Here is a 26986-nt window from a genome sequence, read left to right as displayed (position 1 = left end):
TAAACTGTACACAGACAGGATGGAATCAAACTGGGTCCCTGATACTGTGAAGTAGCTAACCACTGAGCCACTGTACCACATATCTGTTCCCCTTAACCCACTCTAGTTTGTGTAATCTGAGGTTGTAATTTAACCCTTAAAGTCTAACCATCATTCTGGTAAATCTAGTTGCACTTCTATTCAAGGTCTATTCATGGTGCCTAGAATTGCTCTCAGTGCTCTAGGCATGGCCTTGACTTGATTGTACAGCAGTCACTTGAATATAAAGACCAGCATTCCAGTAGCCCTGTAATTCCCAAACTTTTAACCTAATACCATTTTAACATATACAAAATTATAATGATCCGGATTGTTTGTAAGGATGTGGTCACTTCTGTTGTGGTTCATCCTAAGCAGCTTCCTTACACAGGGCCTTGGTGCTATCCAGGCTGCTCCATCGTCTCAGGCCCAGCTGAGGGGCTGGAGACTGTAAAGTTTCAAGAATTTTGTGTTTTACATGAAATGTACATGTGCAATTGCAATTGTGCTGATTCCTCAGATGGCTACGTGGTCTGTAGGTAGGAGTTGAACTGAACTGCACTTTTGGCAATATCCAATTGAAAATTTAATATAAATTTAATGGATAAAGTATACCTCTGGAAAATAAACCTTGCACCCGTTCTAGATGGTAAAGGTCACAGGATTGGAAGGTCCTGTTGAAATGGGCTGATTGAGTCACCATCTGGGAAGATGGTGGGTGACACGGTGGCACAGTGGTTAGCACTGCTGCCTCACAGCGCCAGAGACCCGGGTTCATTTTCCGCCTCAGGCGACTGACTGTGTGGAGTTTGCACATTCTCCCCGTGTCTGCGTGGGTTTCCTCCAGGTGCTCTGGTTTCCTCCCACAGTCCAAAAATGTGCAGGTTAGGTGAATTGGCCATGCTAAATTGCCCATAGTGTTAGGTGTAGGGGTAAAATGTAGGGGAATGGGTCTGGGTGGGTGTGCTTCGGCGGGTCAGTGTGGACTTGTTGGGCCGAAGGGCCTGTTTCCACACTGTAAGTAATCTAATCTAAAAAGATGATGGGTACGGTGCCAATCAAGTTAACAACTTGGTGCAGATGGTCTCTAGCTTGGGAAGCTTTATTACAATCCTGACACCTGCTTTGCAAAAGGCTTTGAGGACTCAGAAGGTAACTTACTTGTCCCAGTCTCTGACCTGCCGTCATAGCCATCATATTTGCAATATAAGGTGCAGTTCAGTTCTGAATGTTGATGGTGGTGGGGTGTGGATTTGAACAATGGTGTACTGCCATTGAAGATCAAGGAGAGTTGGTTAAACTCTCTTTTGAGGTGCTTGGTGTGACATTACTTTTACTTGCCACCTATTTGCCTAAACCTGAATATTGTCCAGCAGTTTGGTGGCCATTTTCAGAAGTGAACCATTCCACACAACGTGACAGGGTAGGAATCAAACTCAAAATTTTGGGACTACCACTATCACCAGGAACTACGGTGCCTGAGCAAAATGAAATGAGCAGGATAACAAGAAGCTTGTGATATACAGACTGTACCGACCCACATCATTGTGATAGACAGACTGTACCGACCCACATCATTGTGATAGACAGACTATACCGACCCACATCATTGTGATAGACAGACTATACCGACCCACATCATTGTGATATACAGACTGTACCGACCCACATCATTGTGATAGACAGACTATACCGACCCACATCATTGTGATATACAGACTGTACCGACCCACATCATTGTGATAGACAGACTGTACCGACCCACATCATTGTGATATACAGACTGTACCGACCCACATCATTGCTGTATTGCATGAACTGTGCTTTCCCTAAGAGTTTCAGAAATGTTCTCGCCAGCATTCTTCCTATTCTGATACACACAGCCACTTTGTCTACTAACAAATAACATGTTAATGGTTCCTTTCTAACCTTCTGAAGTCTTCGGCTCACTAAGGCAGATGTTAACAGAAACATCCAATTCCGCCCTAACGCATTCTGTGTTCCATCGAAGGGCAGCATATTTGTAAATCAAACAGATTTCATTTTTCTGACCGTCACTTCAAACATTGCTGCATGAAATATGGATTGCCAATATTTTAACAGAAGGTGTCACAGATTTTGAATAATACTCTCAATCTACGTTCCTTATTAGACATGAGCCTATGTTTTATTGATCTATTAGTATCAGGGCTGTTAGTTAGTAATAGGGACTAATGTGATAGTGTACAGAATTTTATGTGATCACAAAATAATGACAGAATATTTTGACAACATTCAATGTGACTTTGTTCGCTGTAGAAGAGGACACACTAATTATCCATCGCAGACCAAGTTATGTGTGTACTATCTCAGTCTATACGATGGGACATATTGCAGATGATGCTGTGAGATCACTAGGATATGGTAGGTATTTATAAATCTTGGGCTTTAATTGCTGCAATTCACAATAGCTTAAATTTGTACAGTGCCCTTTAAATCATGTTGCATGTTAAGGGTGGAGCAGCTCTGAGAATATGTTGATATATCAGTATTTGTTAAGGACGTCATGATGGCTCAGTCATTAGCACTGCTGCCTCACAGCACCAGGGTCCCAGGTTCGATTCCAGCCTCGGGTGACTGTCTGTGTGGAGTTTGCACATTCTCCCTGTGTCTGTGCGGGTTTGCTCCGGTTTCCTCCCACAGTCCAAAGATGTGCATTTCAGGTGAATTGGCCATGCTAAATTGTCCATACTGTTAGGTGCATTAGTCAGAGGGAAATGGGTCTGGGCGGGTTACTCCTCAGAGGGTCAGTGTGGACTTGTTGGGCCGAAGGGCCTGTTTCCACACTGTAGGGAATCTAATCAAGAGGCAGTGTACCAACATGAATGAAAACCTGCAGAAGCAGTTTGACATTGTTTGATGATGGATATTTTGATGGGAATGATAGTTTATAGTATTCTCCTGTGTCTTCCAAGAAATGTTGGATTCCAACAACATCCCTCATTGCAGTGAGTCCAGCAGGTCTCAGGTGAGGAATATCCCTGTAATGCGACAGTGCCAATATAAAAGACTGTAAGATCAGATGTGAAAGTAGAAGCAGACCTCTCTGCCTATCAAAGCTGTTCAATGAAATCCCTGATCTGATAATCCTCCATTCCACTTTTAATGTTCTAAACATTGAGAGATGTCATGGTTCCAAGTGTTACGATTCTACGGCTTTACGGAGTATATTTTGTCCTGGTTTTTTTGAAGAGACATTTTAAGACAGAGGTAACATTTAAATCTGATAGAGTAAACAGCTTTTATAAGGCCTTGGGTTTTCTTTTAAAGTTGGAACAATAGAAGCAGCCCGAATGGTCTTAAGCTCCTACAGAGCCAGGAGTTTTAGTTTTGGCTTTCAGCAGCAGTTGTTGAAGCTGGGTTTGGAAACTGTAGCACATCTCTCCCGGCTACTCTCTCCCTCAGCATTTTCTCTTGAAGGTTTTCTTCCTGGCCTGGAGACCTGCCTGTGAGACAATCGATTTTACTGAAATTGCCTTTACAAAGGGTGTGTTTATGTGATGTTACTGCATTGGGATAGTGACTGCATCCTAGTTAAATAATCTGTTTTCCAACAGAGTTAAATTATTCCAATTGCTTCTTTCTTTTGTTGTATTTTAACTATAGTGTATGAATAAAGCACGTTTTCCTTCAATACTGATAATTTGACCAATCGAATTGCACCCAGAACTCAACACTTGGCATCTTGCCTTTAAAATGAGAAAATATGAGAAAAATGATGAGTCAGCGTACAGGGGAGGCGCAACGACTAACGGACTGGTGCAGAGCCAGCGTACAGAGCCAGTAGAGTCGGCGTACAGAGGAGGAGCAGCAGATAACGGACTGGTGCAGAGCCGGCGTACAGAGCCAGTGTGCAGAATCAGCGTGCAGAGCCAGCGTACAGGGGATAGCGTACAGAGGAGGCGTACAGCGGAGGCGTACAGAGGAGGCACAGTGGCTAACAGACTGGTGCAGAGCCAACAACCGGCTCTGGACAGGACGAAAGAGATGGTTGTTGACTTCAAGAGAGCACGGAGTGACCACTGTCCGCTGGACATTGACTGCTCCCTATGGAGATCGTGAAGAGCACTAAATTTCTTGGCATATACCTGGCGGAGAATCTCACCTGGACCCTCAACACGAGCTCCACAGCCAAGAAAGCCCAGCAGCATCTCTACTTTCTGCATTGTCCACGTTCCTTACCCCCACCACACACACACACACACACACACACACACACACACACACACACACCCCTCCATTCTACAGAGGGTTCATTAAGAGCACCCTGAGCTGCTGCATCACTGCCTGGTTCAGGAATTGCACCGTCTTGGATCTTAAGACCCTAAAATGGATAGTGAGGACGGCTGAAAGTGTCATCAGGGTCTCTCTTCCCCCCATTACAGACATTTACAGCACACGCAGCATCCAAAAGGGTGACAGCTTTGTGGAAGACCCCACACATCCCTCACTCAAACTCTCCTCCCTCCTGCCATCTTCTCCCAAGCCAACAGGCTCCTTAACACAGTATGATCGGACTCTTTCCCATCTGAAATCCTTTGCACAACTTTGGATTGCTACTCGAAAAATGTCTTATTATTTATCATTCTTCTATTACACTGTAACCTGCATGTTTTGCACATCGTATGCCCTTTATGCCGTGCACGAGTGTGTAGCTTGCGCTGTCCATGTAGCACCCTCGGTCCTGGAGGAAAGCTGTCCCGTTTTTACTGTTTCAATTGTATATGGGAGAAATGATAAATAAAAGTTTCTCTTTCTACATGTTACGGCCTGAGTTATCTCAATATATCTTGAGTGGATTTGGTCTGCTCCATAACAAATGATTCCAAGCACTCTGCACTGGAGAGATAGAACGTAGAACATAGAAAAGTACAGCACAGAACAGGCCCTTTGGCCCATAATCCTAATGTAAAATAGAGTAACTTAACCTACGCACCCCTCAACTCACTGCTCTCCATGTGCATATCCAGCAGTCGCTTAAATGTCCCTAATGACTCTGCTTCCACCACCACCGCTGGCAATGCATTCCATGCATTCACAACTCTCTGCAGTAAAGAACCTGCCTCTGACGCCTCCTTTATACCTTCCTCCTAATATCTTCAAACTATGACTCCTCATACCAGTCAATCCTGCCCTGGGGAAGAGTTTCTGGCTATTGATCTCTATTCCACTCATTATTTTGTACAGGTCTCCTCTCTTCCTCCTTCTCTCCAGAGAGAAAAGTCCAAGCTTATTCAACCTTTCTTCATAAGGCAAGCCCGTCATCCAGGCAGCATCCTGGTAAACCTTCTTTGCACCCTCCCCAAAGTCTCTATCTTTCCTATAGTAGGGCGACCAGAATTGGACACAATATTCCAAGTGTGGTCTGCATCATCCCAGAGGTGAAGGAGCTCTGTCTAACTCACCTTGTACCTCAGCACAACCATCTTATTATTGAATAGCATCAGGTCACCGTTATTTTTAAATATTAAATAAACCATACAATGGCCACCACTGAACCCATCTAACTTTAAATGGAGCAATCATTTAAACTGGACAAATAGCACTTAGGGGTTTCAGTTCCATTAATGTCAAATTATGCAATAGTTGTTTACAGCTTGTTGATACAATCATAGCATTCCTAAAGTGTGGAAGCAGGCCATTCAGCCCATCGTGTCAACACCAACCCTCCAAAGAGCATCCCATTCAGTCACACCCCTTTGTCCTATCCTTGTAACCCCGTATTTCCCATGGATAATCCACCTAGCCTGCACCATCTCTGGACACTTTGGGCAATTTAGCACGGCCAATCCATCGAATCCGCATATCTTTGGACTGTGGGAGGAAACCGGGGCACCCAGAGTAAACCCACCGAGACACATGGAGAGCTTGCATACTCTAGCCCAAGGGTGGAATCAAACTCATGTCTCTGGTGCAGTGAGGTAGATGTGCTCACCACTGAGTCACCATACCTCTCTATATTAAAAAGAATTTCCAATATTTAGTGGGTTTCCTCCGGGTGCTCCGGTTTCCTCCCACAGTCACAAAGATGTGCGGGTCAGGTGAATTGGCCATGCTAAATTGCTCGTAGTGTTAGGTAAGGGGTAAATGTAGGGGTATGGGTGGGTTGCGCTTCGACGGGTCGGTGTGGACTTGTTGGGCCAAAGGGCCTGTTTCCACACTGTAAGTAATCTAATCTAATAATAATCGGTGGCCGACAAGGGCCTGGTTTTGGGTTGAAAGAGACTCTTGGTCTCTGGTCATTTGGAGACCAGCTGGTGGTGTGGGAGTATAACCAAGCCTTGACATTATCAGCACTGTTTGCAGACGGACCAGAGTTTACACTCACTCTCCCAGGTCCCTCATAGCATCCACACCAAGATATAAACAACAATCAATTGTTTGTTACAGCTGGCTCAGAGTCCCCTCAGAACCACAGCCTACTTCCTCAATCCTGATGATAACCAGTACCTACACATTTCAGATGTCATGGATTTGTGGTAATACAGATGGATAGGAAAGGACTAGGATCTATTGACCTGTTGCCTTTGGCCCTGAACGTTTGAGGATCCATCACTATTGGGCTGACCTCTGTAGTCCAGGGATATTTCTCAGTTTAATAAGTCCCTTGGCTGATGGGCTGTTCAAAGATCTAAGGTATGCCCTCTCAGAATTGCTGCCTCATGTGTCCTCTGTCTCAATTTTCTTTTATTAATTCTCAGGAAGAAGGCATCACTAGCTAGGCCAGCATCTATTACCCTTCCTAATGGTTAGGAGTCAACCACATTACTGTGGGTCTGGAGTCACATGTCGTCCAGACCAGGTAAGGATGGCAAAGTCCTTCCTTAAAGGACATTAGTGAACTCGATGGGTTTTTCCAACAGCAGAAATAGATTCATCGTCATCATTAGCCGCTTAATTCCAGATTTTTTTTTTACAGACTTTAAATTCAATTATCTGCCATGGTGGGATTCGAACCTAGGTCTCCAGAAAATTAGTTGGGTCTCTGGATTAATGGTCCAGCAATAATGACACTCAGCAATCCCCTCCTCCTGGATGCCCCCTGCAGGGCATTTAGAGATGGGCAATAAATGTTGGCCTAGCCAATGACACCCACATCCCATGAACAAATCAAAAGGAATGCTAATCCCAACATTCACCTTCCTGCTTTGATAGCGCATGGTTGCAATAAAGAGTTTGCTCCCAAGTTGAAGTGAGTCAGAGCTTGACACCGGCACTGGGGTTCGATACAGGGCGGGAGTTGGTGGGGGTTTCAAGGGTGTCAGGAGCAGATCGAGTTCTCAGTACTCTGCACAATGTGACCTCGCTACATCAGGAGATGTGGGCAGCCTGCAACATGCGAAGTTGAGTTGAGAGTGTTGCTGGAAAAGCACAGCAGGTCAGGCAGCATCCGAGGAGCAGGAGAATGGATGTTTCGTGCCAGAGCCCTTCATCAGGAATGACCTGATTCCTCATTCCTGATGGAGGGCTCCGGTCCAAAATGCCGACTCTTTCGACTCTGATCTCCAGCATCTGCAGACCTCACTTTCTCCTACATGTAAAGTTGAGCTCATTGGTGATCACCAAGGAGCAGCAGCAAGGTATGGAGCAGACCTACAGCAGGTACAGAAACACTGAGAATCTCACACCAGATAACCTGGTTCAAATGGCAGTAAACTGGACTGTCACTTCCCCGTGTCCAATCTCTGTATGGCCTTGGCTCTAGGATGGTCCCGATTTGCGATGTATACCCACAACTCCTTAGAGCCCTATCCCCAGCGCCGTTAGACAATTCCTACCTGACGGTGAAGGGGGCTATAGATCGGAGGCCTAGTTACTGAACAACACATCACACTCCAGGACTGACCCATAAAATGTGTCAGAACATGGCCAAATAGATTGATGGTCAATCTATAAACCCCTGTGGCTTGCATATAGCAGAACAGGCCTAGCTGCAGCACCACACCATCCCACATGGAGGGCTTTCTGTGCAGCTCCTCTCTGTCAGCAACATTACCCTCGTTCTGGGGGGATGGGGGCTACCGCAGAAATGTCAGCTCCAGAGGTATGTTTGACACAGTCACAGATGGTTACCATTCTGCACAGTAGACAGTGACACTGTCCATTTCCAGAGTGTAGCTGGCATGCTTCCATGGCCTGGGATTACCACAAACTGCAGGCCCACATCCTTCCTGATGGACTCACGGTGGCTCAGTGGTCAGCACTGCTGCCTCACGGCCCCAGGAATCTGGGTTCGATTCCAACCTTGGGTGACTATCTGTGTGGAGTTCACCCTGCGTCTGCGTGGGTTTCCTCTGGATACTCCAACTTCCTCCCACAGTCCAAAGCTGTGCAGGTTAGATGAATTGGTCGTGCTCAATTGCCCATAGTGTTCAGGAATGTGTAAGTGAGGTAATAGGGTAGAGGAATGGGTCTGCGTGGGTTACTCTTCAGAGTGTAGGTGTGACTTGGGCTGAATGGCCTGTTTCCACACTGTAAAGATTCTATGATTCTATATACAGCCCTCGATCTCTTCCTATCCAACTGCTGCCGTGACATTAACCACCTCAACCTGTCCACCCCTCTCACTCACTCCAATCTCTCACCCTCATAACGTGCAGCCCTCCACTCCCTCCGCTCCAACTCCAATCTTACCATCAAACCAGCAGACAAAGGAGGCGCAGTAGTAGTTTGGCACACTGATCTTTACACCGCTGAAGCTAGACGCCAACTCGCGGACACCTCCTCCTACTGCCCCCTTGACCATGACCCCACCTCCCACCACCAAACCATCATCTCCCAGACCAACCATAATCTCATCACCTCTGGAGATCTCCCATCCACCACCTCCAACCTCATAGTACCACAACCTCGCACCGCCCGTTTCTACCTCCTGTCCAAAATCCACAAACCCGACTGCCCCGGCTGACCCATTGTCTCAGCCTGCTCCTGCCCCACCAAACTCATCTCTGCATACCTCGACACTGTCCTGTCCCCCTTAGTCCAAGAACTCCCCACCTACGTTCGGGACACCATCCATGCCCTCCACCTCCTCCATGATTTTCAATTCCCCGGCCCCCAATGCCTTATCTTCACGATGGACTTCCAGTCCCTTTTCACTTCCATCCCCCATCACGAAGGCCTCCAAACCCTCCATTTCTTCCTCTCCAGCCGTACCAACCAGTACCCTTCCACTGACACCCTCCTTCGACTGACTGAACTGGTCCTCACTCTTAACAACTTCTCTTTCCAATCCTCCCACTTCCTCCAAACCAAAAGAGTAGCCATGGGCACCCGCATGGGCCCCAGCTATGCCTACCTCTTCGTTGGATATGTGGAACAGTCCATCTTCCACATCTACACTGGCACCACCCTTCCACCTTTTCCTCCGCTACATCAATGACTGTATCGGCGCTACCTCGTGCTCCCACGAGGAGGTTGAACAGTTCATCCACTTTACTAACACCTTCCACCCCGTCCTCAAATTTACCTGGACCATCTCAGACTCCTCCCTCCCCTTCCTAGACCTCTCCATTTCTATCTCGGGCGACCGACTCAACACAGACATTTACTACAAATCGACCGACTCACACAGCTACCTAGATTACACCTCCTCCCACCTGCCCCCTGTAAAAGCGCCATCCCATATTCCCAATTCCTTCGCCTCTGCCGCATCTGCTCTCAGGAGGACCAGTTCCAATACCAAACTACCCAAATGGCCTCCTTCTTCAAAGACCGCAGTTTTCCCTCCGACGTGGTCGATGGTGCTCTCCACCGCATCTCCTCCACTTCCCGCTCCTCCACCCTTGAACCCCGCCCCTCCAATCGCCACCAGGACAGAACCCCACTGGTCCTCACCTACCACACCACCAACCTCCGGATACATCATATCATCCTCCGTCATTTCCGCCACCTCCAAACAGACCCCACCACCAGGGATATGTATCCCTCCCCACCCCTATCAGCGTTCCGCAGAGACCACTCCCTCCACGACTCCTTCGTCAGGTCCACACCTCCCACCAACCCAACCTCCACTCCCGGCACCTTCCCCTGCAACCGCAAGAAATGCAAAACTTGCGCCCACACCTCCCCCCTCACCTCCCTCCAAGGCCCCATTGGATCCTTCCATATCTGTCACAAATTCACCTGCACCTCCACACACATCATTTACTACATCCACTGTCCCCGATGTGGCCTGCTATACATTAGGGAGACAGGCCGCCTACTTGCGGAACATTTCAGGGAACACCTCTGGGACATCTGCACCAACCAACCCAACCGCCCCAAGGCTGAACACTTTAACTCCCCTTCCCACTCCACCAAGGATATGCAGGTCCTTGGACTCCTCCATCGCCAGACCATGGCAGCACGACGCCTCATCTTCCGCCTAGGAACCCTCCAATCACACGGGATGAATGTAGATTTCTCCAGCTTCCTCATTTCCCCTCCCCCCACCTTATCTCAGTCCCAACCTCTGGATTCAGCACTGCCCTCTTGACCTGCAATCTTCTTCCTGACCTCTCCGCCCCCCCAATCCCTGTCTGGCCTATCACCCTCACCCTCACCTCCTTCCACCTATCGTATTCTCAGCACCCCTCCCCCAAATTCCCTCCCCCCTACCTTTTATCTCAGCCTGCTTGGCAATCAGCCTCATTCCTCAAGAAGGGCTTATGCCCGAAACGTCGATTCTCCTGCTCCTCGGGTGCTGCCTGGCCTGCTGTGTTTTTCCAGCACCACATTTTTCAACTTTAATTGTGGATAACCCCATTTTGGACAGCACATCCGTCATATATGTTTGCAATATTCTGCCAAATGCTTTCTCCTGGCTTGGGCCTAGTGAGGCATGTGTCCAGCTCCCTGCCCCTGTCCTGCACACAGTCTGAGTAGCACAAGGTCCAGAGAGAGGTTGCTGTGAAGTACCATGTATTACTGATCAGGGGGTACATCACCAACTCTGAAACAATGACCTTGGACAGAATTTTGAAATCCACATGAAGAGGTGAAATAGACCATTGATTTCTGATCTCTTTTCCAACCCCTCCACCTTTCCCCACCCCCAGCTTTCAAGGTGAAATTTCTGAAGACATTGCTCATGGCTTCAAACTTGCTACTGGCCACAACCATTACTCCCCCAGACCTCCAGCAGGGCTGGGCTGACCCAATCCCACAGGGCGAAATGGTCACTTCCAGGAACATTACAAGATTGGACAGCCATTGTCAGTTTGGCCAGTGCTATCAGAGCACCCAGATTCTCAGTGGTTAGCACTGCCGCCTCACAGCGCCAGGGACCCAAGTTCGATTCCAGCCACTGTCTGTGTGGAGTTTGCACATTCTCCCAGTGTCGGCGTGGGTTTCCTCAGGGTGCACTGGCTTCCTCCCACAATCCAAAGATGTGCAGGTTAGGTGAATTGGCCATGCTAAATTGCCCATCGTGTTAGATGCAATAGTTAGGGCTAAATGTAGGGAATGGGTCTGGGTGGGTTACTCTTCGGAGGGTCAGAGTGGACTTGTTGGGCTGAAGGGCCTGTTTCCATACTGTAGGGAATCTAATCTAATCTTGTTCTGTTGGCACCCTATGGTGGGGGACAGGAGAGGCTGGGAGACATGAGAAGTTAAATCAAGATCCTGGAGTTCACTGACAGAGAGGGGCGGGGAAAGCTGAATTGTTTTGAAGGGAAATTAGATGAGCTATTGAGGGAAGTCAATTATAGGGTCATGAGGATATGGAGAAGGAGGAATGGGACTGAGTTAATACCTCCACAAGGAGCCAGCATGGGGGAACTTGAGAAGCCAAAAGGCCTCCATGTGCACCATTTACCTCAGAGACCTACTTTTATTGGCTGGTTTTTCAGATTTCCACCCTTGGTTGGACAATTTCCTGTCAGGTTTATCTCTTCGCCTCTGATCTCCAACCCAATTAGACATTCATTTTGTCCATTTCCAAATTCTCCGTAACGGATAAAAGTATTCCAAGGAGAAAGAGCAAAGTGCAATTTTAAAATGTCTTTATTCTGTGTGTTGTTCACACGATTGACCAGGAAGTTAAATTCTAGTTCCTGGTGGGTTTGACGACCCCAGTAGTTTCAGACAACGTCCTGTGTTCGGGGCTGGTTAATCTCATAACAATGTACTGAAAACTGTACGAGAACCGAGGACAGATGGTGCTGGCAGTGTTGTTCTGAAAAACTGGCCCCAACCAAATTACACCAAATATATTTACAGGAAAAATATTTCTGCTGATTGTAAAACCCCTGCTTAAAATCAAATTAAAGACGGAATTCCTTGAGAGATACTCACAGATGCCACTGACGGCGTGTCACTTCTCCTGGTCTAGTCCCAGATCCTGCTCCCCTTCCTGATGCTGTCTCTCAGGGGACTGCTCTCAGAAGATAAGGCTGGACCAGAGGGTAAACTGTCTATTCCGTGTGAGGACGAGAGTATCTGCTGTGGAGTTGCACACGGCCGTCAGAAGTAACAGGCAATAGAGCAGCACTCCCACAGGCGTGTCCAACACACACACGCTCACACACACAAAGTTAGAAAAAGGCTCTTTGTTCCCATGCATTTTCCTAATACGTTATGCAGCTGAAACCTGAGGAGCATTAGTTAAATGAGAAAGGAGTTTAATCTGGCCCTCAGTGCTGGCAGATTCTATCTCAAGGGAGGGTGAAATTATAATTAATGTGTCTTAGGAAACTAACTAGAATGGGGGCAATGCTGCTTTACCACCCTGAAGTTCTCCATGGTCCTTTTTTATTTATACGCGGGATGTGGGAATCTCTGGCTAGGCCAACATTTATTGTCCATCATTTTTAATAGAGTTCCTACAGTGCAGAAACAGGCCATTTGGCCCAACAAGACTGCACCAACTCTCCAAAGAGTGTCCCACCCCCAGACCCATCCCCCTACCCAATCCCTGAAACCCTGCATTCCCCATGGCTAACACACCTAACCCACACACCCCTGAGCACTATGGGTAATTTAGCATGGCCAATCCACCTAACTTGCACATGTTATGAAAACAACGTTTTCAGCCTTGAAGAAGTTTAGGATTGGCCAGGAAGAACGCAAAAGGAATGCGTCTCCTATCACGAGATATCATTCCAAATGCCTGAAGCTTGGCTCAGTCCCTCACTAACTCCATTGGCTCCCACAACAGCTCTTGTCAATGTTACATTCATGACAGCAACTGATAACCTTTTCGAGAAATAAAGGAATTCCATCTCCCCCCACCCTGAGACTGATTGAAAGAAAACTGAAGGATTTTAATGTAACAAACCAACTGAAACCAATATGAACCAAACATAACTTAACCGTTGAAGGATATTTCAACTGAAAAGACAAACGACTTTAAATTGACGATGCAACAAAGAGAGAGCTCACGTCACTAGGATCGCTTGAATTACTTTGACTTGACCTGGGCTTTTTAGGATCTCTCATTTTCCTGACAATTATTTCATCCAAAGTTCCAAGAAATGCTTTCCCCATCAAGACACATCTCTAAAATTCCTCCCACATTCACAGTCATAGACTCATAGGGTTATAAAGATAGACATCACAGAAACAGACCCTTCAGTCCAACTCAGCCATGCTGACCAGGTATCCTGTATAGATCTAGTCCCATTTGCCATCATTTGTCCCATATCCCTCTAAATCCTTCCTATTCTTACACCCATCCAGATGCCTTTTAAATGCTGTCATTGTACTAGCCTCCACCACTTCCTCTGGCAGCTTATTCCATACACGCACTGCCCTCTGCATGAATAAGTTGCCCCTTAGGTCCCTTTTATATCTTTCCCCTCTCACCCTAAACCTTTGCCCTCTAGTTCTGAACTCCCCACACCAGGGAGAAGACCTTGTCTATTTACACTATCCATGCCCCTCATGATTTTATAAATCTCTATCAGGCCAGCCCTCAGCCACCGATGCTCCAAATCCCTAATGGGACATTATATAAAAATAAAATGCATGCCTTTTCTCCCTGCACATAGGTCATCACAATTGCTGTTGCGAGGGAATTTAACTGTGTGCGTCTTGTCTGCTGTATTTGCCTACACAACAGCAATTGGGGTGGCATGGTGACTCAGTGGTCAGCACTGCCGCCTCACAGCAGGAAGGACCCGGTTCGATTCCGCCTTGGATGTCTCTCTGTGTGGATTTTGCATGTTCTCCCCGTGACTGCGCGGGCTTCTTTCAGGTGCTCTGATTTCCTCCCACAGTTCAAAGATGTGCAGGTTCAGTGGATTGGCCATGGGAAACATAGGGTGATAGGGATAGGGTTGGTGGAGGGGGAATGCTGGGAGTGGGTGGGATGCTCTTCAGAGGGTCAGTGCAGACTCGATGGGCTGAATGGCCTCTATCTGCACAATAAAGATTCCATGTGTAATAAATGAAAGAGTTACACTCGGCATGTTTTACACCTGCTTCCTTGGTGAATGAGTTGACAAAAAAATTTCTAGCCATAGCTTGATGATCTGTGCAGATAAATATTAAAATATACAAATCACAAATAGTTTCAGCAAATATTATGCATATTCTGGATTTAGCAACAAGTCCATGTGAATTCAAATTGGTCTCACCATAATGCTAATTTATATCAATGGTGCAGCTATGAATTCCTGTCCTGCTTCCTGCTGTAACATTTGCATTTAATATTAATATTTAATATCATATGTATTTAATATTTTCCTTCCCCCTTGGATAAGCCAGGTTCATTACATCCTCTGTGGTGGACCCAAAGAACTTGGTGATATCACTACTCAGTAGATCACTGATACAGGGCTGTGAGGGGATGAACAGGGGATATCTCTATTTCCTTATTGGCTCCTCACTTTTAACATAGTAGAATTCTGGAACTGTTTCTGCCTCAGCTTCAGTTTGAGCGCACTGAGTTTGTGCCTTTTCATTTACAGTGGATCAGTTCACTCGGCTGTCTCAAGGAAAGGCCTCAGAACAGCCCCTCATTTTCTGCTTTGGGAGCCCTGCAGCGTCCTGAACTCAATATTGAGTTCAACAATTTTAATGTGTGAGCAGCCTCTCCTATGTCCTTATCCCCACTCACTAGGCCTTGTCATCGCCCACCCCAGGTAACCCATCGTCAACCTCGAATAGCTATTGATTCCCTTAAAATGACCTTTTACCTCTTATTTGTCTGGCCAATTGTTTTTCTCTCTCTCTCTCTTTGGGGTGTAAGTCCACCTTATCCCTACTCTCTGTATTCCCCCCCAGCCCCACCACTGCCCTCACCCTACCAATGGACCCAAAACATTAACTCTGCTTTCTCTTCTGAGATGTTGCCAGACTTGCTGAGTTTTTCCAGGACTTCATGTTTTAGTTTTTGTGTCTAGGAAAGGCCGGATTATTGTCTTCTTGGGATCTTCCAGATTGCTGAAACCAGGATAACCAGATCTTTATGTTGTCACCTCCCCCCCAGTCAGCCTTTACTGGCAACTGTCTTCTCCTGCAGAGATTCGGTCTCCCTGAGTAGCGCCAGACCCTAGGAGTCTCCTCGGATATCACCGGGGAATGCTTTCACAAGATTCCACCAGCTCATTGCTGAGGATCAGATCAATCCCATCCCCAAGCAGCCCACAGTCGCTGGTCCCAACACAAGGTCACACTCCAGATGTACCTGGAAAAGGGGAATAGGCATGGACCGGGTTTCCATCCCTTTTGTGAGCCCTTGGCACTCACTGCACCCTCTGCTGGAACGGTCAGGCAACAGCAGGAGAGTTTGGCTGGCCCCAGCATCCCTCAGCATCACCACAGGCTTGCTCGCCTCATCCCGGGCAAATGTGGCCAACCATCTTGTAGGCACAAAATCCCCCAGTAAGTCTCAGCCATGGGTTAAACCTCATCCACACTCTCAGCAGGGGTGTATCAGGGATTCCCAGCAGCAGATGGAGTTTAACTCTGATAAATGCAATGTATTGTATTTTTGCAAAATGAACAAGAGCGGGATTCATATAATTAATGACTTGATTTGATTTATTATTGTCACATGTACCTAGGTAAAGCGAAAAGTTTTGCTTTGTGTGCAGCACAGAAAGATCATACCATACAACAGACATTAGGGTAATAGAACAGGGTGAGGAATACTGCAGAGAAGGTGCACAAAGTGCAAAGTCAACATTAAATCTAAAATTTGAGAGATCCATTCAGGAGTCTGATAACGGCTATTCTTGACTCTGCTGGAATGCGTGCTTAAGCTTTTGTATCTTCTGCCCACTAGAAGAGGTTGGCAGAGATTATAACCAGGGTGGCAGGGGTCTTTGAAGATGTTAGCTGCCTTTCCAAGACAGCAGGAAGCATAGATGGAGTCAATGGATGGAAGGTTGGCTTACATGATGCACTGGGCTGTGTTCACAGCTCTCTGTAGCTTTTTATGGTCCTGGGCAGAGCAATTACCATAGCTGAAAATGTGTTGCTGGAAAAGCGCAGCAGGTCAGGGAGCATCCAAAGAGCAGGAGAATCTACCAGCTCAGTGAGCAAACCTACATCCTTGGTAAAAGTCTTTATGGATATGCAAAAGTTCCTTAGCCTCCTGAGGAAGTAGAGTTTTCTTGACTGTCCCATTAGCATGGGTGGACCAGGACAGATAGTTGGTGATCATCACTCCTAGGAACTTGATGCTCTTGATCATCTCCACCATAGCTCCATTGATGTAGATAAGGCCATGCCCTCCACCTTGCTCCCTGAAGTGGGAAGGCCCTGGGGAGTGTTGCCGAACAGACAGACCTAGGAGTTCAGATACATAGTTCTTTGAAATTTGCATCACAGGCAAACAGGATGGTTTAGAAGGTGTTTGGCACATTTGTCTTCATTGCTCAGACCATTGCACAGGCCAGTTATGAGGAAGGGTCACCGGACCAGAAACGTTAACTCTGATTTCTCTTCAGACTGCTCAACTTTTCCAGCAACTTCTGTTTTTGTTTATCATTGAGTATAGGAATTGAGACATTATGTAGAGGTTGTGCAGGGCATTGGTGAGGCCACTTTTATACCAGTGCTGTGCATAGTTCTGGTCACCCTGCCACAGTAAGGGTATTATTAAACTGGAGAGGATTCAGAAGGATTTACCGGATTGGAGGGTTTGAGGCTGGATAGGCCAAGACTTTTTTAACTGGAGCATAGAAGGGTGAGGGGTGACCTTGTAGAGGTTTAGAAAATCATGAGGTGCCTGAATAGAGTGTACAGCAAAGGTTCTTTTCCCCCCTATGGTATGGGAGTTCAAAACTCAGGAGCGAATTTTTAAGGTGAGAGGAAAAACATTTAGAAGTAACCTAAGGGCAATTTGTTTCACACGGCGTGTGGTTCATGTATGGAATGAACTGCCAGAGGAGGTGGTAGATATAAGTACAATTACAACATTTAAAAGACATTTGGACAGGTAGAGAGTCATAGAGCCACAGAGTCCGACAGCACAGAGACAGGTTCTTTGGCCCAAACTGGTCCATGCCATCCAAAATGTCCATCCAGGCTAACCCCATTTCCCTACAACTTGGCCCATATCCTTCTAGTCCTTTCCTATCCATGTAATTATCCAAATGCTTTTTAACTGTTGTTAATGTACCCGCCTCAAACATTTCCGCTGGCAGCTCATTCCATATGCGTACCATCCTCTCCATAAAAAGGTTGTCCCTCAGGTTCCCTTTTATTGTTTCCCCTCTAACCTTAAACTGATGCCCTTTAGTCTTTGATTCCCAACCCTGAGAAAAACACTGAGAGCATTCACCCTCCCCATGCCTCTCATGATCTTATTCACCTCTATAATATCTCCCCTCAGTCTCCTAAAGAAAAAAAAGGTCCGAGCTTGTCCAACCTCTCCCTTTTAGTCAGACCTTTGCAGCCAGGCAATATCCTTGTAAATTTCTTCTGCACTCTTTCCAGTTTAATAACATCCTTCCTACAGCAAGGTGACCAAAACTGAACGCAACACTCCAAGTGCGGCTTCACCAACGTCCTGTACAACTGCAACATAATTTCCCAACTTCTGTACTCAATACCCTAACTGATGGCCAGTGTGCGAAAAGCCTTCTTCACTGCCCTGTCTCCCTGTGGTTCCACTTTCATAAAATCGCGCACCTGAACTCCAAGGTCCCTCTGTTCCACTACACTCCTTAAGGCCCTCCCATTTACTATGAAACTCCTACCTTCACTTGACTTTCCAAAATGCAAGGCCTCACACTTATCCACATTAAACTCCATTTGCCATTTCCAGACCTACTTGGCCAGCTGATCAAAATCCTGCTGCAATTTTTGATAACCTCCCTCAACATGGTTTTGTGTGGGTTAGATCGTGCCTTACCAACTTAATAGAGTGCTTTGAGGAAGTGACCAAGTTGATAGATGAAGGAAGGGCTGTTGATGTCATATACATGGACTTTAGTAAGGTATTTGATAAGGTTTCCCCAGGGTAGACTAATAGAGAAAGTGAAGTCACATGGTGTGCAGGGTGTTCTGGCTTGGTGGATAAAGAACAGGTTGAGCAGCAGAGTAATAGTTGAAGGGTATTTCTCGGAATGAAGAAAGATGACCAGTGGTGTTCCACAGGGATCAGTGCTGGGGCCACTGTTGTTTGTAATATACATAAATGATCTGGAAGAGACATAATTGGTCTGATCAGTAAGTTTACAGATGACATGGAGATTGGTGGAGTAGCAGAAAGAATAGGGGACTGTCAAAGAATACAGGAGAATATAGATAGACTGGAGAGTTGGGTGGAGAAGTGGCAGGTGGAGTTCAATCCAGGCGAATGTGAGGTGATGCATTTTGGAAAGTCTAATTCTAGAGCCAACTCTACTGTAAATGGAAGAGCCTTGGGAAACATTGTTGAGAAGAGAGATCTGGGAGTTCAGGTCCATTGTACACTGAAGATGGCTGCACAGGTGGATAGAGTAGTCAAGAAGACATATAGTATGCTTGCCTTCATCGGATGCGGTATTGAGTATAAGAGTTGGTAGGTCAAGTTAAAATTGTACCAGACTTTGGTTTGGCCGCATTTAGAATACTGTGTACAGTTCTGGTCACCACATTACCAAAAGGACGTGGATGCTTTGAAGATGGTGCAGAGAAGGTTTACGAGGATGTTGCCTTTTGTTGAATGCTGAGGTTGCGTTGGTTAAGATTATTTTCATTAGAAAAAAAGGAGACTGGGGGGGGGGAACCTGATCGAGGTCTACAAAATCATAAAGGGTATAGACAGGGTGGATAGAGATGAGCTTTTTTCCAGGGTCAGGGATTCAATAACAAGAGGTCACGTGTTCAAAGTGAGAGGTGAAAAGTTTAAAGGGGATATACGCGGCAAGTACTTTACACAGAGGGTGGGAGGTGCCTGGAATGCGTTGTCAGCAGAAGTAGTAGAGGCAGGCATGGTAGATTCATTTAAGGTGCATCTCGATAGATGCATGAGTAGGTGGGGAGCAGCGGGGTAGTGATCCTTAGGAATTGGGCGATAGGTTTAGACAGTGGATTTGGATCAGCACAGGCTTGGAGAGCCGAAGGGCCTGTTCCTGTGTCGTAAATTTTCTTTGTTCTTTGTTCTGTCCATGATACTGCCTAACACCCTGCCCTCATCACTTCATCAAACAAATCTGTGAGGCATGACCTCACACTCACAAAGCCATGCTGGCCACTCCTAATCAAACCCTATCTTTCCAAATGTATATATATCTTATGTCTCAGAATCTTCTCAAATAACTTACCTACCATGGATGTTAAGCTTACTGGTCTATAGTTCCCAGCTCTTAACAGCCCTTCTTGAATAAGGGCAAACATTCGCTACCCTCCAGTCTTCTGGGATCTTACCCATGGCCAAAGACGATATAAAAAATTTCAGCCATGACTCCCACAATTTCTTCTCTACCCTCTTGCAGGGTTCTTGGATATACCTGGTCAGGACCAGAAGATTTGTCCACTTTCATACATTCTAATACATCCAACACCTCCTCTACTATGAAATGGACTGTCCCCAAGATATCACCACTAACGTCCCCAAGTTCCCATGTCTTCAAGTCTTCATGTCTTTCTTCATGATAAACACAGAGGAGAACTATTCATTGAGAACCTTGGCCTCTCCTGCGGTTCCACACATACATGTCCACTTTGGTCCTTCAGGGGTTCTATTCTCTCTCTAGTTATTCTTTTTCCTTTAATATACTTAAAGAACCTCTTTGGAATCACCTTAATCTTCTCAGCCAAGGCTATCTTGTGCCACCTTTTCACCCTCCTGATTTCCTTCTTCAGTAAACTCCTGTGTCCCTATATACCTCCAGGGATTCCCTTGATCCTAGCTGCCTGTACCTGAGCAATACCTCCTTCTTTTTTCTGGTCAAAGCCTCAATATCTCTTGTCATCCAAGGTTCCCTCTTCCTGCGAACCTTGCCCTTCACCCTCACAGGAACATAGAGACCTCGAACTCTCGTGATCTCACTTTCAAAGGCCTGCCACTTGCCAGAGGTCCCTTTGCCTGCAAGCAAACTATTCCAATCACCCCCTGCAAGCTCCTGTCTAATTCCATCAAAATTCGCCTTGCCCCAGTTTAGAACTTGAACCTGCGGACCAGTTTGTCCCTCTCCATAACTGTTTTAAAATTAATAGAACTTCGGTCACTAGTCTCAAAGTGCTTCCCCACTGTCACCTCAGTCACCTGTCCTGTCCTATTTCCCAAGAGTCGGCCGAGTTTTGTCCCTTCCCAAGTAGGACCCTCTGTATACTTCTTGAGGAAACTTTCCTGAACGTACCTAATAAATTCCATCCCTTACTGCTCTGGCAGTGCTAGTCAATGTTAGGAAAATTAAAATCCCCTGCTATGACAACCTTATTGCTCCTGCAAAGCTCCTCAATCTCCCTGCTTATTTGTTCCTCTAATTGCTGTTGGGGGCTTATAATACTACCCCAACAACGTCACCATCCCCTTCTTATTTCTTAGCTCCACCCACAAAGCCTCACTGGATGACCCTTTAGTTATTTCATCTCTGACTACTGTTGTGATACTTGCCTTAATTAAAAATGCAACTCCCTCTCCCCTCCCCTCCTTCCAACACCTCTGTCCTGCCTAAAGCACCTGTAACCTGGCACATTAAACTGTCAGTCCTGTCCCTCCTGTAGCCATGTCTCTGTAATGGCTTTAATATCCCAGTCCCATGTACCTATCCATGTCCTGAAATAGGAAAGATTTAGAGGGATACAGGCCAAATGCAGGTGAATGGGATTAGTTTAGTTTGGGAAACTTGGTCAGCATGAACGAGTTGGACCGAAGGGTCTGTTTCCTGGACTCTATAACTGACTCCTGTTCTCAGCACAGGCTGCATGAGTCCTGGTAAATACAGTTGGCTTATTCTTATTTTCTCCAGCAATTAACCTGGCCATGCCCTACCTGATTGCATTAAAACAAACAGGACTTTTATGGCTTCAACTTTCATCTCAGCACCACACTTTCTGCCCTGAAAAGGGCCGCCAGCATGTCCGTCTTTCCCACGGGGTCTCAGTTTTCTATCCGTCTCCCCACACTGATCCTCTCCAGTAGGTCGGGGGAGTGGGTGGGGGTGGGGAGCAACAAGTGGTTTGTGGGTCAGCTACCTACCTGGACACTGTCACTCTCTGTTCCTCTGGGTATGTTGTTAATGAGAAGGAGATGGAATTTTTAAACTCCTCAAAGTGAATGATCTCACACCGATTTCCATAAGAAGCTTCTGCATTAAGTGCCCGTTCTCATCGCAACAAAACAAGCTGCTTAACCGGCACAATTTCCAGGTAAGTCTGGTCAGGCTTTGGGATGGTACACCTCCAGCAGCAACTGCTTTATACTTAATGCACTCCTTTCTACCGTCTCCTAGTCAATGGCACTTTCCTCAGTCCAGTGAGAGTAAACTTTGCGAGTTCTCCCTAAAGGTTTACTCTGCAGTCGTAAGGACCAACATTGGATGTGCCACTTTCATGACACTGCAGCCCACTCAAACAACAGAAAGAAGGCTTCCACCTCTACTTCCTCAAGCCTAGGGATTAAACGAGCAAACTGTGTTGCCTCAGCCCTTGAAGTCGCAGCTAGTGTGCCCTGAAGGTAAAAGGGGTCCATGTTAACATGACACAGCATCTGCTTGTTTTCCTGGTCTGGCAAGTTGGGTGAGTACAACAGGAGCTAGGTGGTAGAAGTTTAAGGTGGTAAGGTAGGTGGATAAGTACTTAGGATTGATGGGAGGGGTGTTCAAATCAGCATTCGCCGGTTAGTTTGGGGAAGGGGGAACGGGGTTTTGGAGGCATTGTGGACTGCCAGTGAGATTTCGGGTGGAGAGATTGTGGTGGGTGGAAATCAGATCAGGTCAGGCAAGGAGGAGTCGGGTGGAGGGAGTGGACTGGGTTTAGGTTGGTCAGCGGCTAGCCAGGTCTGGAAGGTGGTATCCATGGAGGGTTATATCTGGCGAAGGTAGTTGCATTCTGGGATGGAAGGGCCAGTTTAGGAGGGGGGGGGGTATACCAAGTTTGGGGTGTAAAGTTGCGGAATTGTGGGCATGTGCCCATGATATTTGAGAAGCTGTTGAGGGTGAGAGGGGTCAATAGTGAGTAGTGGGTTTACCAAGTAGCCTACTCCTATAGTAAGTTGGAAATGTCCAATGACGGCTACAGTAAGTCAGAACTGGAGACCTTCTCAGAGGGTTCCAGGTCTTTGGGTGATTGCCTGCTGAAAGTTTCAGACACATCAGCTGCATGGTCCCAGTCTCCATTTCTATAATGCCCATCTTCCTGTTGGCTGAACTGAGGGATGAATATCGCCCACCGAGTGGAATTTCCCCTGTGTTTTTCCAGTCAGGATGTGGAATCTTTTACCTCCATCTGAGAGAGCAGACAGAGCCTTGGTTTGTTGTCTCATTGAAAATTTTTATTTCACCGGATGGATTTCCCATTTGACTGGAGTTATAGAGCAGGAACTTAGCAGGGACCTGTTGTAATCATATAATCACTTCATGTCACTAAACAAATGATCTCAGCAGTTTGTTTTTATTCATTCACAGGATGAGGGCGTCACTGGTTAGGCCAGCATTTATTGCCAAGAGGGCAGCTAAGGATTAACCATATTGCTGTGGGTCTGGAGTCACATGTAGGCCAGGTAAGGATGACAGTTTCCTTCACTTATATAACATCAATGGACCAGATGGGTTTTTCCAACAATTGATTCATAGTCAACATTAGATTCTTAATTCCAGATATATATTGAATTCCAAATTTCATCAGTTGCCATGGCAGGATTCAAATCCAGATCCCCAGATTAGCTGGGTCCCTGGATTAACGGTCCAGCGATAATACCATGAGGCTGTTTACACATTGTTGCTTGCACCAACTTGCCGTGACCAAATTTGATGCTGTGCTGTCCGCCGTTACCGTCCTGGTTACGCGATGCTCTTGGCTGTAAAATTCTTTATGAATAAGAAGGATTAAAAGAGGCCATTCAGCCCCTCGAGTCTGTTCCAGCATCTCCTGAGATGTTCGTTGATCTGCATTTGGACTGTATCTCAGTACTATACCAACAGTGGACCCTCAGCAGAATCACATTGAACCATAATTTTTAAACTCATGGCCCACCATTTACCGAGCTCTATCACTGCTATTAGGATAATGGATCTCCTCCTTCAGTGGGGAGTGCAGGAGGGGAGGCAGGTGTGAGATCTGGCATCCTGACAAATCCCAAGCAAACCTTCTGAAGCTACAACACTGGATTATGGGCAAGATAAACCGTCATAGCATCCAGAACTGTGCAAAAATCTCATTTACCTCACCTCCAAAATACACCAATCTATCTGAGCTACTAAATGGGTGACCCAATTTTTATACTTACATCCATCTGCCACAGTTTCATATGTGGACCCAATTTGTTGCTGTTAGCTTTGGTTTCCTGATTCCTTATAAACTTACAGTGACAGGCTGTGGCTACAATAGAGATTCTTGGGACACCACCAGTCATGTTCTGCAAGATTGTATATTCAGCAATCCTTACTCTCTGTCTCCTCCTTCATAACCAGCCTCTCAAATATGTAAATACGTTATCTTCAATTTTATGTGCTTTCACTTTTTGTTAGCTTGCTAAGTGGAATGGTCTTGAATAGGCAATTTACATAATATCCATGGGGTCATCCTTAAATTAGTAAACTTCCTCAAACAAAAAGGTCAACTAAGTTTGTTAGACATAACCTCAACCAAGTGTTACAGACTGGCACATTCCAAGGTCTAGAGCTATGTGCTGACGACACACTAAAGCCTGGGCAGCTGCTGCCAAGCTGCTATTGTAAGGTCTTCCTGCTGAAGTTAAAAGGGGCTCCATTCAGTAATTGGACCCTCCTGATGCCTCAAATATCTGTAAATATAATCTTATACAAGCAAGAGGTGTCTTTGGTTTGTTTTTCAGATAGAGTCAACTCCAATGTTTGTTTGTTTTCTTCATAAGCTATTGTACAGAAGTGAACTAATTTAGTGACTATGTATGTATATATATTTCTGTTATGAATAAGGTTTATTTTTGAAATTTAAAAAGGCCTGGCCAAGTGCAGAAAGAGAATTATACTGGCAGCAAACTCTGTTTTCTCACTTTATAGATGAGAATCAACCTAAACGTCATGACATAGACAGAGAACACAGGGGGCTAACACCTTCAACATATTGTCTAGCTAATGCCCATTGTTACAGCTAACCTGAGAGTGCAACTTTTAAGAAAAGGTTTAGTGATTTACACATGAAAGAAGTGAAACGATCATAGTATTCGAACAGATGAAAGACTCAACAGACATTCAAGGTATTTTTCAATATATAATTTCAGTTACATCACACTGTAAATTTTTGGCTATAAATTCTGTGCCTTAGAATTGTGTCCTCCTCTACAACCTGATGAAGGAGCGGCGCTCCGAAAGCTAGTGCGCTTCCAGTTAAACCTGTTGGACTCTAACCTGGTGTTGTGTGATTTTTAACTTTGTGCACCCCAGTCCAACACCAGCATCTCCTAATCATGTATACTGGCAGAAGCATTCTGTCCCTTGTCCAATGTAGTTCTACCTACATCTGTGACTTCTTCAACAGCTTCCAGTTTTCTGTGGGTAGCTATCGCTTTTTCACGAACGAGATCCAGATCCTCTACATTCTGGAAGGTCTACATGTATTTTATTTGGGATATAAACTGGAAAATGGGCAATTTAGATCCTGGTGGGTTACAGGGAAGGTTCCAGTTGCTTTGGTTCACAGATGAAAGGTTCAAAGTAGAACTGTGAGGTGTTCACTAATTGGTCACACAAGGTCATACAACTCTTGGAGAAACTAGATTTGAAACTTTTGTGGTGAGACTAGGTGCCTTTGTATTAATAAAACTAACCAGCAGCAGCTTATGTAGTCAGGATACAGTTTATCACAGCACTGGGCAGTGGACAGATTCCTGGAAAGCCTACAAACCAAGACTAGCTACCAAATTGAGGAACTTAATTCAGGGCGGCACGGTGGCACAGTGGCCAGCACTGCTGCCTCACAGCAACAGAGACCTGGGTTCAATTCCTGCCTCAGGCGACTGACTGTGTGGAGTTTGCATGTTCTCCCTGTGTCTGCATGGATCTCCTCCGGGTGCTCCAGTTTCCTCCCACAGTCCAAAGATGTGCGGGTCAGGTGAATTGGCCATGCTAAATTGCCCATAGTGTTAGGTAGGGGGTAAATGTAGGGGTATGGGTTGGTGTGGACTTGTTGGGCCGAAGGGCCTGTTTCCACACTGTAAGTAATCTAATCTAATCTTATTACTCTGCGAACAATGTCACCATCACATAAACCAAAGAAGTGTGAGGAAGCCACTTCATTCAGGAAGGGAGTTCCATCTTTTCGGGGAGGTTAGAACTAGGGTTCACCATCCCAGGGTACAGGTGGGCCATTTAGATGGGCGAACATTTCTTCACTCAGAAAGTGGTCAACCTATGGAATTCTCTACCACAGCGAGCCAGAATAGCTAGATAAAGAGATTGATAAGCATTTCGATATTAAAGGCATCAAGAGGTATAGACAGCCTAGGAATGTGACACTGAGATAGAGGATCAGACACGATCATGTGGAATGGTGGAGCATACTCAAAGGGCTGAATGGCCTGCTCCTGCTCCTAGTTTCTACGTTTCCTTCCACTCTTGTGCTTTAGACCCTTGACCTACACAAGGTGGTCCTTTCGCTTATGTTCCTCACCTATGGTATTTCTGCTGAACTGTCTGCCCAGTTATGAATCAATGTGTGCTATTTGGATTTAAAGGGGATATGGTATGAGTTTGCTTACTTGTTTTGCCACTTGTTAAAATATAAGTTTCTTTATAATAATTAAGTCTTGTTTTCTTATTTATTGAAGAGATCTAGTGAGTTTCTTTTGTCTTAAGTAACAACCAAAGTTAGGTAAATGAACCTTCTTGGTGGTTCAGTTGAACATTTGAGATGGCTTATCAGTCAATTCTAGAAAATTGGTGTTTGTGTAATTTAACCCTTCGCGTGACCAGTACATAATTTAGATTTATGACAAGTCGAAGAGTAACTCATCATAAGATGAAAATAGTACATTGATTTTAAACTGAGGTTTACTTCTCACTTTTGACATCGTTTGCCATGTTAAAATAATGGAACTCATAATCTGCAGATTTTTCCAAATCTTTGTTTTTCAATTCCCAGTAGGATTGGAACAAACTTCAATTTCCATCAGCATAGGTGTGAAAACTTTTCAGTTTTTTTGTTATAGAAAAGTCCAGACAGTCTTTAATTGCTGAAGTCTATTTTACAACATAGAGTCATAAAATCATTGAGTAACACAGCACAGAAACAGACCCTTCGGCCCAACCAGTCCATGCTGAACATAATCCCAAACTAAACTAGCCCCACTTGCCTGCTGCTGGCCCACATCCCTCCAAACCCTTCCTGTTCATGTACATATCCAAATGCCCTTTTAATGTTAAGACCA

The 26986-nt window shown here is 45.8% G+C and overlaps 1 protein-coding gene across 1 annotated transcript in view; it reads right to left on the bottom strand.

Annotated features, from left to right (window-relative positions):
* Positions 1-12456, bottom strand: part of LOC132825796 (RING finger protein 225-like) — a 30894-nt gene extending 18438 nt beyond the window's left edge. Inside the window, exon 1 of the mRNA XM_060841276.1 lies at positions 12334-12456. The gene's annotated coding sequence lies outside the window, so the exon portion shown is untranslated. The remainder of the gene's footprint in view (positions 1-12333) is intronic.
* Between the last annotated feature and the right edge of the window lie 14530 nt (positions 12457-26986).

Source organism: Hemiscyllium ocellatum, chromosome 21, assembly GCF_020745735.1.
Source record: "Hemiscyllium ocellatum isolate sHemOce1 chromosome 21, sHemOce1.pat.X.cur, whole genome shotgun sequence".
NCBI lineage: Eukaryota > Metazoa > Chordata > Chondrichthyes > Orectolobiformes > Hemiscylliidae > Hemiscyllium > Hemiscyllium ocellatum.
Note: the sequence above shows the minus strand (reverse complement) of the source record. Positions and strands in the feature narration are given on the sequence as shown.